We start from the raw sequence: 17,377 nt of genomic DNA, 5'->3' as shown, positions 1-17,377 counted from the left end.
CGGTCTGGCGAGATGAAGACGTTGGATAGCCTTCCATCCTCCGCCGTGCCGCAGAAGCTTCCTGGTGTTGTGGGAGAGGTAGGCTCATCTTCCAGGCCGCCGTCCGGTGTGTGGCCGGTATTCAGGCGACACTACAATTGGGTCTTCCGAAGCACACGTTGTCACCGTTACAACCTCAAGGTCTACTGTCTCCACTGGGCCCCCGGCACTGCCCAGGAACCCTGGTACGGCCTCGTCACTTCTGCGCCTCGTTATCCCAAATGCTCAGTTCATGACTCAACTAAGACTTGCCTGTTATCATGAGGGAGATAATGCCATTTCCAGGAGTCACCAGCAGCCACTCCATCAGCTTCCTCCCCTGCCACCTACACTCTTACCTCTATCTGCACCTACTCCTTCCTCTTCCTTCTGGTTTGCCATCTCCAGTCATGTTTTAGATCCCATCCTCTCGTACTTCCTCATGGGTGCAGCCGCATCCTTTGTCTCTCCTTGTAAGGGGTCTTCCTTCGGAGAAAATAAACCCCATCAGGCCTCTCCCATTAAAACAGCAACACGATGAAACAACACGGATCAAAACTATATCCACTTGCCCAACCTTCCTACCTCCCTCCTTCCTTTCACTATCTTCCTGAAAGCATTATCTACATCAGTTGTTTCTAATTTCTTATCATTTATCATTTCTCCCACTCATGGTTCATCTCCTTGAAATACGATCTTTTGTAGGACAAAAGCTTTCCATGTCGTTAAACAATTCAAATGATCCCCATCGTTGTCTTCTAAAGCTCTTGACCACGTAGAATTCTTCCTTATTAAAACTGTCTCCTCTTCTGGCCTCTGTTGAAACAACCTTCCTACAGCTTTCTTTCTAACTTTCTGGCCACTCCTTGGACTCCCCCCTTTGTTCTTCCCAGGCTTTATGTTCCCCTTGAGCGATCTTGCCCATAGCCGTCTATGAACGATGAATCCAAAAGCTGCATTTTCAGTTGAAATGTATTTCCTGAGACCCAGATAGCCAACTGCTACGTTGGTATCTTCACGTGCACATTCAAAATCTCCTAAAATAATTTAATGACTTTGCCTTAAGCTAATGTCCTTGCCACGTGCTACTCTTATTTATTATATCCTCTATTTCAGCGAATGATACCGACATACAAATAATTGCCCAAGGCAGAGTCCTTGACTCCTCCTTTCTTTCCATCCCCACTTACAAACAGTTCAAGTCTTTTACATCCTACATCTTGAATATATATTTAATATATATGCCTTCCTATCTCTAGTAACTGTTACCACTTCATTCTGGATCCCATCTGGATTACAGCAATAGCCTCCTAATTCATCTTCCAGCCTCGAGTCTGGCCCTTTGCCAGCACATTCTCCTCCCTGCAGACAGAATCATCTGTCCAAAATGTAAATCTGATCCTACCACTCGTCTCTATTAAAATCTTTCAATAGCTCCCCTTAGTTTTCAAGGTAAAGTTCAAACTCCTTAGCTTAGCACATAAAACTCTTTGTGATCCTGTCCCTGAATAACTCTCTAGCTTCTTCCCTCCCTGCCCCCACTCCTCTACCTTCCACGACCTTTACTCCAACAATAATATTGAAGTACATGAAATCCCCTAAACCCACCACGCTATTTAATGCTTCCATGCCAGCGTAGTGCATCATACAATCCCTGCTCTGAACAAATGCCCCACTCACCTTGCCTTCATCTCTAATTTATCTAATTTATTCATGTCAAAATTCAGCTCAGTGGCCAATTTGCCAGGTTGTCCTACCTGACGATGTAAGGTAAAATCAACCCTTACGAACTGTTATTGAGCATGTGCCTGGGACACACTCAATACGAGGGTTCAGTTGAGAGGTTCTTTTGTGCAATTCGTCAACATCATAGCATGCCTTCATACATTCTTTTTTTTTCCTTTTCTGGATCCTGAACCTAACGGTATACGCAGTGTACCCTAAGGCGCACCCTGGGTGAGTCTGTCTATGGATGTACATTTACATGGCATGAATTTCCTCTGCTTATTCTCTCATGAAAATACAGATTTGCCAGGATAAGAGTCAGAGCCCTTGAAAATGATATTCCAACTTGGTAAAGAGACAACCAACGCGGAATAGGGGAGGCTTAGCGACCGGGCTCTCCTATCACCTTCTCACGCATGCTGAGACTCTTGACGGCATGGGTTTGGGGAATCCGGGCAACGTGGGAACAGTAAAGCCCCTCAATAAAAGCACAACATGCCAACCAGCTACAAATCCTACCTGTAATTTCTTCTCTTCCCTCTTCGATCCCAGGGAAATATGTCAGTGGATGCTGTCAGATAAGAACAAGCCATTGATCTATAGGGCGTGAGGCAAGGCTGGAATATCGATGCTGCACGTTCTTTCTATGTATAAGCTGCTCCTTAGTAAGTGAGATGCCTTGGAAATCGGGGACTTTGGGACTAATAAATATCTAGAAGGAGTTAAAATCACTGCCATGCACTACCTCCCCTCTGTAAGACAGTGCCCTCAGAGCCAACAGTAATTTGGGCCCAGGAATTGACATTTATTTATTCCCTCACCTCAACTTTCATTGTTTTCTTGAGTGTGGTTTTTTAATTTTCCCTCAGTGTACGGTTGCATATGGGAGACCCATTGGGTGGTGAAAGAAAACCAGACAAAGATTTGAAAGGCCTGGATTCTGCCACCAGGTGATTGACTAAATATGGCCTTCCCCTCTCTCTTGGTATTAGCTTCTCCATAAGTAACCTGACAATTTAGACCAGATCATGAATTCGTCAACTGAGCCCCATGGATGGGATCCAGGGCTCCGTTAACCCAAGAAATTAGATGTAAAATTTGATACATATGTACATTTTTCCTAGGAGGAAGAAGTTTGGCTTTTGTTAGATTCACCGGGAGGCCTTGGCTTCCCAAATATACAAAATGGAGGGTTGTACTTGACCTCAACATTCGTACTTCTTTGGGGAGACATATTTTTTGATACTGGGGAAACTGCTGAGGTTAAAAGAGAGAAGCTGAACTTGACAGAAAGACAGACTTGGGTTCAAATCCTGACTATTCCACTTATTTTGTGTGTGCCTGTGGGTGAGTCACTTTACCTCCGTGACTCCGGTTCTACAAAATGACAACGATAATATCTATGTCACATGTTGTAAAAATTAAGAGAAATGGGTCGTATGGAAAAATTGGGGCTAGCATGCCAGAACTCTTCAAGGAATGCTTGTTCAATGAGTGTCTAGAGACCCAGAACCCCGAGGGCCACTTCTTCTCCGACCTCAGCAATATTGCCATCCAAACTGTTGTTTTCTCAGCTGTGCCCACGGACTGACAAAGTCTTCGTGTTTGTGTTTTCCCTTAAAGGTGAGACATGAAAGAGGCCTATCTGATTAACGTGTTGCTACACAAATGGAAATCCACTGGAACTAAGAACCATTCCCAGTCTTCTTAGAAAAGGTAAGAGTCCAGCTAGTGTGGCCTAACCTTTGATCTGAAAGAAAACAGAAAGACTCTTGAGACCTTTATTCTGATACCATGTTTGTTCACAAAACCTGGCAATCCCAGGGAACGACTCGGGCCAAGTATCTCAGGTTGTGGAGGGTGGAGACAGCAGCGGAGAAGAAGGCTAGGGCCGGCCAGAAAGTGGTTGCCCAGCCCACAAGCACCATGAAAGATCTGGCAGACCTGAACACGCAGAATCAGCTCATAGTGTCCCATCGCCACCTCGTGGACCCACGTCACCAAAGGACTGGCTGCTTTACTGGCTACACCTTCTTACAGCCCCTTCAATTTGTGTACCTTCTGTGGCATTTTTCTCCTTCAGAGAGGGTCTTAATGTTCAGCAAAGTTTTATTCAGTAAAATATAAAAATCCTCCCACGGTGCAAGGGACTTACATATATATTTTTTAAACTATATCCACCTTCAAGGCATTATTATCTTCATTTTATGTTTTTTTAATTTTTTTTAAATTTTTTTTAACGTTTATTTATTTTTGAGACAGAGAGAGACAGAGCATGAACGGGGGAGGGTCAGAGAGAGGGAGACACAGAATCTGAAACAGGCTCCAGGCTCTGAGCTGCCAGCACAGAGCCCGACGCGGGGCTCGAACTCACGGACCGCGAGATAGTGACCTGAGCCGAAGTCGGATGCTTAACCACCTGAGCCACCCAGGTGCCCCTATTATCTTCATTTTATAGAAGAAGTTCTATTTTAAGTTCGTGAAGTTGTAAGAGACAGAATGGGTTTGAATCCAGAAGTCTCTGATTTGAAAGTTTCTAAACTAAACCCTGAGCCCTCCAGACACAATGATAAAGGAGATAACGGTTCTTGCCCTCACGGGACAATGGGAGACACAGGCGTGTAAACAGAGGACTTGACAGTCCTAGGTGCTCTCTAGGTTGGAGGCAAGCACAGAAAACTGCAAGAGCAAAGAAGTTCAACCACATAGAACTGGTGGAAAGACAACGTACATGTGATGTGTGAAGTTCAGGAAAGACGTTTTTGGAGAGTTGAGTCTTCGAGGACGGAGAGGGATAAGTCCAGAGGAGGCAAGCCATTCCACGCAGAAGAATGAGGGAATAAAATGAGCAAGAGGCAAGAGTAAAACAACAGGAAACTCAAAAGCGTGCGTCACTGCAGTGTAAGTATTACTGGGAGTGTGAGTTGCAAAACACCTCGCGTTCTCTTAGCGGCCCCGAGAGCTGGGAGGCTTTCCATCTGCCGCGAATGAACTTGTGATCTTAGCTCTGGTGCTCCGGAAAGAGATAAGGGCTTTGGGGACCCCAGAAACTGGTTTTTCTCTCCTCTTTTCTAACCCAGACATCCCAATCTCAGCGCAAAAGGTTACAATTTCCCTGGGAAGAAATTGTGCTGACCCGGGGTTTTCGCAAAGAGTGTGGTATTTCTGCTTGGCTGCCCTGCCTGCTGAAACACTGCTAAGATAGCTGGTGAGCAAGACGTCCCCAAAGCGAGCAGCTGCACGTGAGGGCCGTGCAGAAGTTTGCCTCTGGTTTATCTACTTCAATCGAGAAAATTTAAAAAAAAAAAGAAAGAAAGAAAAAAGTGACTACTCTCTGAGAAGCTGTAAATGTTCCAGGGTCTCATGGCATTTATTTGGTTTGGCACCTCAGCTCCACCAATGTCCACTTTTTCCTTGAGCTCCAAACGGGAGGAGGGTGCACAGCACAGTCGAAAACATAAGCAAATAGGGGCTCGAGGACCAACAAAAGAGTCCAGAAATATGAGTTCATTTTGGCCTTCTAAGCCACCGGTTGGATTGGCTAAGGATCTCCATTTTTCACTCACCCCTTTCTCAACAGGAAAATACTTCCTCACTCATTTGTGAACTTAGATGGCTTAACTGTCTTTGAAGTATTTGATTGCCGAAGTTTTTCAGGAAGGATAATACATAGATCAGGTCCTTGTCTTCTCGGAGCTGTGGAAATTAAACCTGACCTTGGGGCGCCTGGGTGGCTCACTCGGTTAAGCGTCCAGTTCTTGATCTTGGCTCAGGTCACCATCTCACCGTTCATGAGATGAATATCCCACATCGTGGGGGTCCTGCGCTGATACAGTAGAGCCTGCTTGCGATCCTCTCTCTCCTTTTCTCTCTGCCCCTCCCCTGCTCACACACTCGCGCTCCCTCACTCTCTCTCAAAATAAATAAACTTCTAAAAATAAAAATAAAAAAAAAAACCTGACCCTAACATCAGGCTTCTGATCTATCCAGTGCTTGAATCGAGAAAGCCAAATAAGCCAAAGTAAGTATTGCCCACTGCATTTTCTTACCTTTGGACACGCAGGAAAGAGGTGCCCTTTTCCCAACCCATATTTGCTCAGGGTATATATATTTAGAGTTTAATCCCTTGGACTTAGCAAAATCTTCTTTTAAAAATGAAAACTCTTGGGGCCCCTGGGTGGCTCACTCGGTTAAGCCAGCTGACTTCGGCTCAGGTCATGATCTCGCGGTCCGTGAGTTCGAGCCCCGCGTCGGGCTCTGTGCCGACAGCTCAGAGCCTGGAGCCTGTTTCAGATTCTGTGTCTCCCTCTCTCTCTGCCCCTCCCCTGCTCATGCTCTGTCTCTCTCTCTGTCTCAGAAATAAATAAACGCTAAAAAAAATTTTTTTTTAAAAAATGAAAACTCTTATAAAGAGGGGAAAATAAATTATTAACCCCTTAGTTGATTATTTTACTCAATCTTTTCCCCACCCCCACCACCCGCAGCAGACACACACCACTGACGGCACAGTGACGGTACCTCCTGATATGAAAGGGAACACTTTTTTTTAAAAGTAATTTGGGAGTTTGGGGTACGTCCAAATGAGGAGCCCATCACGAGGAGCACAGAAAAATAACCGCCTACTGATATGAAGCACTTTTTATGGCACACACAATGAGGTTGGTGAATCTATATAAAGGATTTCATTTCTTCCTCCAGAGCCGCCCTACGAAGCCAATGAGGAATGAGGCACTTGGCTGTCGGGAGATAGGACGCGGCAGAAAATGAAACACCTTCCTTCATTCACCAGGAGAGGATCCGCTCTGTCCGGAGGTGCCCGGTTCCATTTTGAGTTACAGAAGGGGAAGAGAGAAAAGGAAAAGTTACAAAGGGGGAAAGACCAGACTGAGATGAAATAACAGGGAAGCTGAAACCATAAAGTATGTTTTAGCTAAGTGCTCTTCCTCCAGTCAAACAAAGGAGCATAGGTTTATTATTTAATCCATTCGCTCACTCAGTGATAATTCAGTTGACATATACACAGTATATCGTCAATACAAGATGTCTGACACCTCTATTTCCCCCTTTGGAATATCTCACATTATCTTCAATAATCCCAGCACCCTGTTAAGTGGGTTTATAGGGATGAACCAAGAGTTCCATGGCGTTATTCGTGCTACGTTGTTACAAGTGATCGAACCAAGCACGGGTATTTGTGCTCAAGTTGCCATCTGGCCAGCAGCCTATGATGTAACCCCAAATGAGAATTCAGCCCAATCAGAATACAGAAAGCCTAAGCCGACAATTGAGAAGGGCAGAAAAGGAGATACCTGTCGAAAGAAAGCAGTAAGCAGAAGTGATGATGTAGCAAAACCATAAATAAACAGAAGCCATGTGTAAGACAGGAAACAGCGTCAAGCCAGAGAAGGGAAATAAGCCAGACGAGCAAAGTCATACATTGTGACTGTAATGGCAGAGCAATTGAGTAGGTAGCAAGGGCTACCTAAAATATAACACCTGGTTGTCATAACTACAGTCTATTCCTGAAATATGTTCTCATTCCCCTTGTTGTTCAGCTGACTGGTCTTGAGGTTTTTCTGTCTTCCTAACTTTCTTAGTACCATGACTAAACATCTGTAAATGAGAGCAATCCGACATGACAAAGGTCTGTTTTTCTTGTGTCCGAAGGAGCCAAATAGCACAATCTGTAAGACAGAAGAAAGCATCCTAGGTACATATATAAATAAGATTAGGCCTAACTTAAAGTAATTCATTAATAGATCAGAAATAGATTCACAGATAAGTGGGCTCCATTCTTTAATAAAACAATTAGGACCATAAAGAAAGAGAAAAAATTCAAATTTAAAAGTGGTAAGTGTTTAAATTCTTCAAAAAGAGTGGATGAATCTCTCATTTGGAATAATGACCCTCTAGCCCATCTTTTGTTTAATTCTAAAGTAAGAAAGAACATACTAAGCCTGAGCCTCATTCACTAATTTATTCCTTTATTTCCACCCAGTGCTGACACAGGAAGGATTGAAATTCTTTAAAATGAAAACATTAACAGGGGCGCCTGGGAGGCTCAGTCGATTGAGCATCCAACTCTTGATTTTGGTTCAGGTCATGATTCCGGAGTTGTGGGCTCGAAGCCCATGTCAGGCTCTGTGCTGAGTGTGGAGGCTGCTTAAGATTTTCTCTCTCTCTCCCTCTGCCCCTCTCTCCCACTTGCACACCATCTCTCTCTCTCTGTCTAAAAAATAAACAAACAAAAACAACAAAAACCTCATTAATTAGAACAGATCCAGAAATGACAATTGATAGAGTTAGTCAACCAAGATGTCAAAATAGTTACCACAGATGTGTTTCATATGCTCAAAGTGGCAAAGGACAATATGAACGTGGTGAGGGGAGACATGGAAGGTATTTTATAGGAAGGAAGGAAGGAAGGAAGGAAGGAAGGAAGGATGGATAAAGGAAGGAAGGAACTTTTGGAGATAACAAATGCAGTATTGAAATGAAAAAGACTTTAGGTGAAATCACTAACAGACTAGATGGAACAAAAGTTTAAAAAATTAGTGAACTTACAGAACTGAAAGAATAGACAAATTCACAATTATTGTTGGTGACACCAATACTCCTTTCTCAGTAATTGATAAAATAACCAGCCACGCACACATGTAAGGGTATAGAACACTTCAGCAACATCAACGAACATGACGTAACTGATATTTCTTTATTTTTTATTTTCTGTTTTTTATTTTTTGAGAAGGCAGGGGAGAGGGAGAGGGAGAGGGAGAGAATCTCAAGCAGGCTCCACACTCGGCATGGAGCCCAACACGGGGCTCGATCCCAGGACCATGGGATCATGACCCGAGCTGAAATCAAGAGGCAGACGCTTAACCAACCAGGCCACCTAGGTGCCTCTTAACTGATATTTCTATCAATTACATTTATAGAATATTCTACCTGATGGTTGCAGAACTCTCCTTTTCTTATGTACACGTGAGAAATGCACCAGATACACCATATTTTGAGCCATACAACATGCATTAATGCATTTAAAAAAGTTAAAATCATATATTCTCTGACAGCAGAAAGAAAATGGAATGACTGATAAAGAGCCATCTAGAAAACTCTAAAGTATTTGAAAACAAAAAAATACAGTTTGAGATAACATGAAATATATATAACAATGTATTTTGAAATATGTGTAAATGAAAGTGAAGTCGCTGAAGTTGTAGGTAAATCTTTATAGAAAAGAAAAAAGTCTCAAATCAATTATATAAATTTCTTTTTTTTTTTACTTTATGTATTTATTTTTGAGAGAGAGAGTGGGGGAGGGGCAGATAGAGAGGGGGAGAGAGAGAGAGAGAGAGAGAACCTATTTGGGAGAAGGTTCCACATTGTCAGCACAGGGCCTGACATGGGCCTCGAACCCACAAACCATGAGGTCATGACCTGAGCCGAAATCAAAATCAGATGCTTAACCGACTGAGCCACCCAGGTGCCCCAACTGTATAAATTTCTACCTTAAAAAGCTAGGCAAAGACGAGGGCATTAAACCCAAAGTAGCAGAGGAGTAACGATTAAAACGATGAAAACAGAAATAGGCGAACTTGAAAACAGGACAGCAGTAGAGAAAAATCAAAGAATTATAAGCTAGTTCTTTAAAAAGATCAATAAGATTGATGCACCTAAGTCTTGAACTGTCCAATACAGTTTCCACTGATCACATGGGGCTATCGAGCAATTAAAATGCGGTTAATATAAAATAAAATATGTCCTGAAGTGTAAAGCACATACAGGAGTTTCAAGACTTTAGAAAAATAAAATAGGAGAAAAGAATTTTTAATGTTTATTTATTTTTGAGAGAGAGAGAGAGAGAGAGAGAGAGAGAGAGCGGGCGACAGCGTGAGCAGGGGAGGGGCAGAGACAAGAGGGAGACACAGAATCCGCAGCGGGCTCCAGGCTCTGAGCGGTCAGCACAGAGCCCAATCCGGGGCTTGAACTCCCGAACTGCCTAATGGCTGAGCCGCGCAGGTGCCCCAGCAGAAAAATTTTATTACCTTAGGTAAACAGAGATATTTGAGGACACAAAAAGCACAACCCCAAAAAAAGAAGAAAAAAAGTGATATAATAGGTAATATCAAAGTCTTTAAAAATCTGCTCTTCTGAAACAATTGCTAAAAACACATAAAGGTAAACGGCAGAGCGGGAGAAATGGTTGCAACATAACTGATAAAAGACTTGAATCCAAAGCATATAACGAACTCTGACAATTGTTAGAACACAATAAAAGGCAAGCAACACAATTTTAAAAAGGGCAAAAGATCTGAAGTCCCCTTCGCCAAAAGACACGCGAATGCCTTCTCGGTATGTTAAAAGAGCCTCAGTAGTATCACTAGTGAACAGAGAGGTGTTAGTTAAAACCACCGGGAAATAAAAATACCAGGCCACACGCGCTGAAGTGGTCGCTTTGAAAAGACCGGACGGTAAAAGCACGGCCGGAGGATGGGACGCGGCTGAAATCTCCCCGCGTTGCTGGTGGCCACGTCGGGAACCCCTTTGACAACGTCTTGTAAAATGAAGCGCACATTTACCAACACGGCAACCATTCCACCCCTAGATTCGGACAAAAGCAAGGGAGGTACACGAGAAGACCTGTATGTGAATGTTTCAAGCAACCGCTCTCCGGCCAAAGCTCCCCGGGGAAGACGCCGGTGGTAGTCGAGCGCGTTAGGTTTCTAACCCACTGCGGTGAGTGATCCTGTGAGCGCACGTGCGGTGGGGAACCTCGCAGAATCTCAGTAAGGGGCGGGGAGAAGGCGACTGTGATAGGATTCGGACTCTGGTTGGGGGATTTGAGAGGCACCAGGAGGACGTGGGGGTTGACGCTGGATTGAAGGTGGCAAAGGGAAGATAATTCTCTGATCGGGCATCTGGATAATAAATCGATAGGGAGAGCAGGTGGGCATAGAGCTCTGGTTAATAAAGAAGCAGCAGTCATTCGTTTGTCCAAGAAAGGAAACGTGGTGAATTTGGAGGTAGGAAATAAGAACATTTTTGTCTCTGCGTACGCAAAATCATGAAGTAGACTTGCTTTGTCTCGCGGCATCATGTCCTCAGAGTCGCCTTGTCTGAATTTTTTATTTTGTGAGACTGTTTACGTCCTATAGGAAAACAACATGACCTAGCTGTGAGTGCCAGGCCAGCTCTCAAGTGTCCGAGGAGGCCCGTTTTTGTTTGTTTCTCGGTCAAAAACTGGAAACAATCCAAGTGTCCATCCACTGATGAATAAACAAATTGTGGGTCATCTATATAATTTAGTACTCTTCCACAATTTAAAAAGTGAACGTCTATTGTATGCAACGGCATGGGTAAATCTCAGAAGTAAAAGAAGCCAGACATAAATGTCTATTTACTATATGACTCCGCTTACATGAAATTCTAGAAAAGGCAAAACAGTAGTGGCCAAGAGCTGATCACTTGACAGATGCTAGGGACAGATGCAGATATTTACCTCCAAAGAGCAGGAAGAAACTTTGAGGGTATGGTCTATATGATGATTGTAATGGTGGTGTTGACTATAAACATCGGTCAAACTTTATCGAATTTTACTCTTAAAATTGAGGATTTTCGGGGCGCCTGGGTGGCTCAGTCGGTTAAGCGGCCGACTTCGGCTCAGGTCACGATCTCGCGGTCTGTGAGTTCGAGCCCCGCGTCAGGCTCTGTGCTGACAGCTCAGAGCCTGGAGCCTGCTTCAGATTCTGTGTCTCCCTCTCTCTCTGCCCCTCCCCTGTTCATGCTCTCTCTCTGTCTCAAAAATAAATAAACGTTAAAAAAAAAAAATTTTTTTTTAATCGAGGATTTTCATTAAATGTGAAATTTACTTCTATAATACTGATTTCTAAAATTTTTTTTTAATGTTTATTCATTTTTGAGAGACAGAGAACAAGCGGGGTTGGGGCAGAGAGAGAGGGGGACAGAATTCAAAGCAGGCTCCAGGCTCCAAGCTGCCAGCACAGAGCCTGACGAGGGGCTCAAACTCACAAGCCACGAGATCATGACCTGAGCCGAAGTCAGACGCTTAACCGACTGAGCCACCCAGGCGCCCCTATAATACTGATTTTTTTTAATCTTTACACTCCTTTTGGATAAAAATGGTTCAGTTCTTAGATGCACACTAGCCTATCTTCTCTGTCTAGGGTCAAATGAAAAGATTTCCATTCCCTCAGATTAGTTAACTTCCCCCAAGAGTAGACAAAAGATTTCTAAAACGGGGGGTGATGGGGGGGACGGTTGATTGCTTAGTGAATCACCCCAATTAGCCGCTGTCAAGGGACACCTGGCTACTTTCCTTTCCCCAGAATTGACTCTGTTGATGGGCCCAACCTCCCTATCTTCAGCCACAGTGAGACCTGGAGATATAAAGGTCAGCAAACAGAACACTGGCAAATCACTTCCTCTCTCTCTCGACTTCAGTTCCCTATACCAAGGGAGAGGGGTGGAAATAAGGATTTCTCAGGGCACTTGTAGCTTAGAAATATTTACTGTATGAGCTACATTTACAAGGCTCGATTTAGGTTAAAGATCTCCTCTGATAGTATGTGTTTGTGTGTGTTATACACGTGTTGTTAGTAACGTGGGCTGGAATGAACAGGTACAGGAGAGCAGTCAATGCTACTGAGTTGGTGGATTGTTTCATCTAGCTAAAATAGCAGCCCTCTGAATGATTTATGAGAAGTCTTGAGAGTGTGTAATGCTTATTAACTTAATAAAAACGGTTATTGCGTAAAATAATGGAATCTACCTAACAAAAATAAGATGAAAATATCCTTAAAGTAATCATTTGTTGTCGGCTCCAGTTCCTCCCACATTAATTCTTCCAAAGTCTGTTGAGTTTCTAACACCAGAGCTACCCTTTGGCCCCACAAGAAGGACCTGTCCCATGAGCCCCACACTTTAGAGGGTCCCTCTCTGTCTTACTCCTCCAACTGCTCCCCACCTCGCGGAGTCGAGAGGACGTGTCTACCCAGAGCGTGTGTGCCTCTGAAGCCCATCTATCTTGACCACACTCAGAGTACTCAGACTCCTTCACCAATTCCCTACTCAGTCCGCCTAGAGTTCACTTTTAGGACCTATGTAAGCCTTTTCCCCAGATCTTCTGTTTACCCATGCCTCAAGTTGAGGAAAAAAGAGAGGTCTGGTGGTGAAGATTGGACACGGCGTGGGTGTGCAGGCTATGACATTCACGTGAAGGCTCGCGAAGGCCTTTGCAGCGTAAATCAGAGCCAGCAGTGGAAAGCAAAAGCCACGCACATCAAAGGCCAGGCCTTCCCGTGTCCTTGTGCCACCATGTTCAAAAACAGAATTCTGAAGGGTTGAAGAATTCTAAATGTAAACCTGGTCTTCAGGCTATTACTTGGATATAATTGTCAACGTCAACACTTAGAGCCCATTGAACAATTTGTTGACTTGACGTAGAATGTTCCAGTATAGAGGCATGTGAGCCTCCATTTGGTACTTTCGCCCTGGGGTCCTGAAAACATTCGTATCTTGAACCCGCAGAGAGGTTGAGGAGTGTTTATTCACTATAAGGCAACTTCCTTCAGACTGTGCTAGCATAGAAATATCTGAAGGTATACCATCTGGATTCAGTGATGCCCACCCTGTTCTTGGCTGGGAGCATCTAGACCATCATCCTCAATCCTCTGAATCCCTCCCATCGATCATTCCACTTAATTTAAAGCAAAGCCAATAAATGGAAGGATTCTCATTATAAACGTTGATTGGTGGTATATTTAATATATATTGGCCTTAATTTGCTATCACAGAGATTAGTTTAGGAGAAAGCCAAGTCTAGCATGAAGAGATTAAAGAATGGGAGGTATTTTAAAATGAGTTAAAAAAAAAAAAACTATTTAAAGTAATTTTGAGCTATACCAGTGAAATTGCTAGCCAGGGAAGGGGGTGAATCAAACAGAAAATAAGCAGATAATGAAGTACTTGGAGAGCATAGGGGACACATTACCCAGAAATGGGGGGGGGGATGGGAAAAAGTAATGGCAAGGTCTGTTCAGCTATGTAAGGCCAGCCTTGATGAGTTTTCAGGCTTTCTACTGGAGGTGCATGTGGCAGAGGGTGGGGGGGGGGGAGGGCTGTCCCTACACACAGGAGGAGGGTGGCTTCTTTTGTTAATACTTATCATGGAACAAATGAACCGTTACTCCTTACAGGGTGAAAGTCCCCTTACGTAGCTCTTTGTTTTTGCAGAAAAGGACCCATCAGTTATCCTCCATGGTAGTCAGATCTTTGTCTTGCTGCTTCAGTGGGGAAAGCCAAAATCTCAGAAGACACTCCGTCTCCCTAGAACTTCTGGTGTCATCAATCTGCCTTCAGAATCCTGCAAGGTGAGGAAGGGCATATGGAAAAGTCTTTCCAGACTTTATGACTCACTGAGAGTTTATGATTAACTGTGGGACTGACAGGTGTCCATAATACCCAGGAATCTTGACATTTTCTTGTCAAAATAGACGTGTTGGAAGGGTATGTGGATTGAAGAGACGTGTCCACATGGTGTCTCCTTATCTCACACGAGGAGTCATTTATATGATCTATGGTTGGGTGTCTAAAGTTCTTAACCCAGGAGACAAAGACCCACTCAGATTCTACAAACCTAAACCAAAAGCCTGCAGGTTGGGGCAGGCCCCTGGCTTGGGAAGGCCAGAGAAAGCAGACATAAAGCCTCAAGAGCTGAGAAATCCCGCGCATTTAAAACAACTTTGATTTGGCGAGTATAAGATTCTGTGAAATAGTTATTTATTCACTCAACTGGTGGGTGTAATACAGCAAGAAAGAACCAGGCTAGAATCAGGAGACTCAGCCCCATGCAGCTGAGCAAGTCACTTTCCTTCCTCACACCCCGGCCATCTACATTAGCACTGGCTAATGTTAGGGGACCCTGAAACGGGCCCCAGCATCTGAAACATGAGAGGAACAAGAGTAGATGTTGACAACTACAACGTATGCTACAGTAGAAATGTCTAAAATTATCTTAAAGGACCTCTGATTTCCAGGGTGGCGTAAATTTAAAAGATGAACAACGGAAGCACAGAACGTAGGGAAACAGAGCCATCCATGTGAGCGCTGCCCAGGGGAGAAAGGGCTCTGGATGGTTACATGAAGGTTTGATCCCTGGTAGTCATACTCCTGTTATGAACATGGAGGGAGACGCTAGACGATATTAAACATTTAAGCCAGACGCATGTTTCCTCATTCTGAGGCTAGCCTCCACACAACACGTCTGATTACACTCGGCCTCCTACATGGCTTGTCCAGCAAGAGGGACTATGCTTGCCGGAGAAGGCAAGTGAGGCATCAACTTCGATCGTTCTAGTTCTAACTGGGCCCTACGAAAATTATTTTATGGGTTAGGCTCTTGTGAATTTATTCTGACTCCACACACTTACTCTTGGGGTATCCTTGAGCAAACCACCTTCCTCTCAACCTCAGTTTCCTCCCATATAAAATGGCAAATGCAGCCTCTCCGTCCTCCCGAGGTTGTTGCGAGGGTTTCGTGATTACAGCGTATAAAAGCACTCAGCACAGTCTTGGTCACGTGGTGCTGTCCAGTAAATACCAGCTGGGATATCACTACATCCTCTTCCCTCACTCTTTCTCTTCTGCCTGCTTTTTATCTCTCCACCCACCTACCCCCATCTACTCACTCATCTACCCAGCCAGCCAGCCACTCACTCCGTCACTGAACAGTCATTTGCCATCCAGCAAGATGTATTCAGGGACTAGGCACTGGGCAGGATGCTGAAGTACAAAGACGAATAGTACCCAGATTATCTCCCCAAGGGCTCATTCTCTCCTCGGCACCGGGCTCTGCCACCTCTTAACATGATGGACACAGGACAGGTGCGGTTGTATTGAACGTTCTTATATCAGTGTCAATGCTGAGTATCAGTCTCCTTGTTGAACTCCAGGAAACCGACAAACGTGAACCCAAACCCATACAGCTGACGGGTAGTCTCTAGACTTGGATGAACTTAACCGGTCTTATTCGGTCTCCTAACAGTCAAGCCTCCCTTGGTGACATCCCTCTGCGTCTCACTTCACTATGATTTCCCTCTTACGACTTTCACATTATGTGATATGATGATTCAAGATGTTTTCACGTAATAAAATCTAGATTATCAGAATATGTGATGCTGGCACCCTTGGGCCAGAATGTCCAAATCCTATGTGCAACATTTACCTGGGTCTCATGATACACTGTATTATTCCCCTTGAGTAAATTTGCCCTCACTACTATTTTCATCCTTCCTCCTCCAGGTAGCTAGAAACCATAAAACAGCATCTATTCACTTAAAGGGATTGTGGTGACTGAGTTAGCACATTTGCCTTCCTGCATCAATATGAACATACTGGGAAGTCCTTGAAGAAAATTGCTCTGGTGGTCATAACCTTTACTCTTGTTCCTAGACTCTCCGAAAGACAGAGTGCGAAGGGTTTTCTTGCAACTCTAAATGGCTTTGAGAAACCCAGCGAAGGAAATTATCTGTTTCTATGGAGAGCCAGGGTGACGTGACTGATAATTAGCAGGACGACCTGCTTCTCTGAAATGGGAAGCTTAGCCGTAGCAAGGACTTAAAGCCCCCAGCCCTTCTTATATCCCCCAGTGAATTCCTTCTCTGCAAACAGCCGGCGCTGCGGGCTGACAGTGACTTTCACCTTGAATCCTTCAAAGTCACCTTTTCTTGGAAAATCCCTTCCCTATGAAGCCGAACGGCAAAGCTGTGCCATCTTGGCTACAGTTCGCAGGGTGTGTTGAGGTGGAAGCGAGCTGAACCCCAGAAGAACTGGCCTGCCCAACAGAATCACGCTTTGAATATGGATGCACCCCACCTAAGCATCTCTCTCGATGTGCACCTTCTCATGTTGCCCTTTAAAACACGGTCTGAGAGGGTGGAGGATTCCCCAGACGGCCTATTTGAGAAGTTTAGGTCGAAGCAGAAAAACTGCTTCTCCTCCTAGTACGTTGGGCTAAATTCTTTCTGTGTTGACGTGCAATGATGTTTCGCGGAAGAGGAAAATGGAAAAAGGTGATAAACGAGGGAGTAGCTTAGCAAAGAGGCAATTTACTCAATGTATTTCGCGAGACTTGAGCTGATCGCTACCAAATTCCAAGGGTGTTATAATTTATAATCCATAAATGCTCCTTTGAACAGCTGTAGAAGCTTCTTTTTTAAAACGTGCCTCTCAGTAAATTAGCACATACAGGAAATCTTCCTTTAGCTTCCTTTTCCAGGAAGTGCTAATTTCACTTGAGTTTCCCATAGTTTTTATTTACGTCGTATCCAGTTAGTTACCAGGCTCTTCCCCCAAAATGGAGAGGCAGAAAGCTTCAAGCTTCACAGGAACTGGGGCAGAAGAGCCCCAGGGTACCTTTGGAGAGGGGAGCCCGGAGACCCACGGGGACGGAGAGGCAGGGGGGCACCGGCATCTGCAACTAGCTGGCCCTGGTGTCGCTTCCCGAAATTGAGTCCGAGCGGATTCTCTCGACCGGTTCACAGTCCCGTCTTCTTCCTTGTCCAGCCTCCGTCCAGAAGCGACAAACAGGAGATTGTCAGCGTGTCAGCTCCTGTCG

The sequence above is a fragment of the Panthera tigris genome, chromosome F3 (assembly GCF_018350195.1).
Source record: "Panthera tigris isolate Pti1 chromosome F3, P.tigris_Pti1_mat1.1, whole genome shotgun sequence".
NCBI lineage: Eukaryota > Metazoa > Chordata > Mammalia > Carnivora > Felidae > Panthera > Panthera tigris.
The sequence above is the reverse complement of the archived record's forward strand: the minus strand, read 5'-3'. Positions refer to the sequence as shown.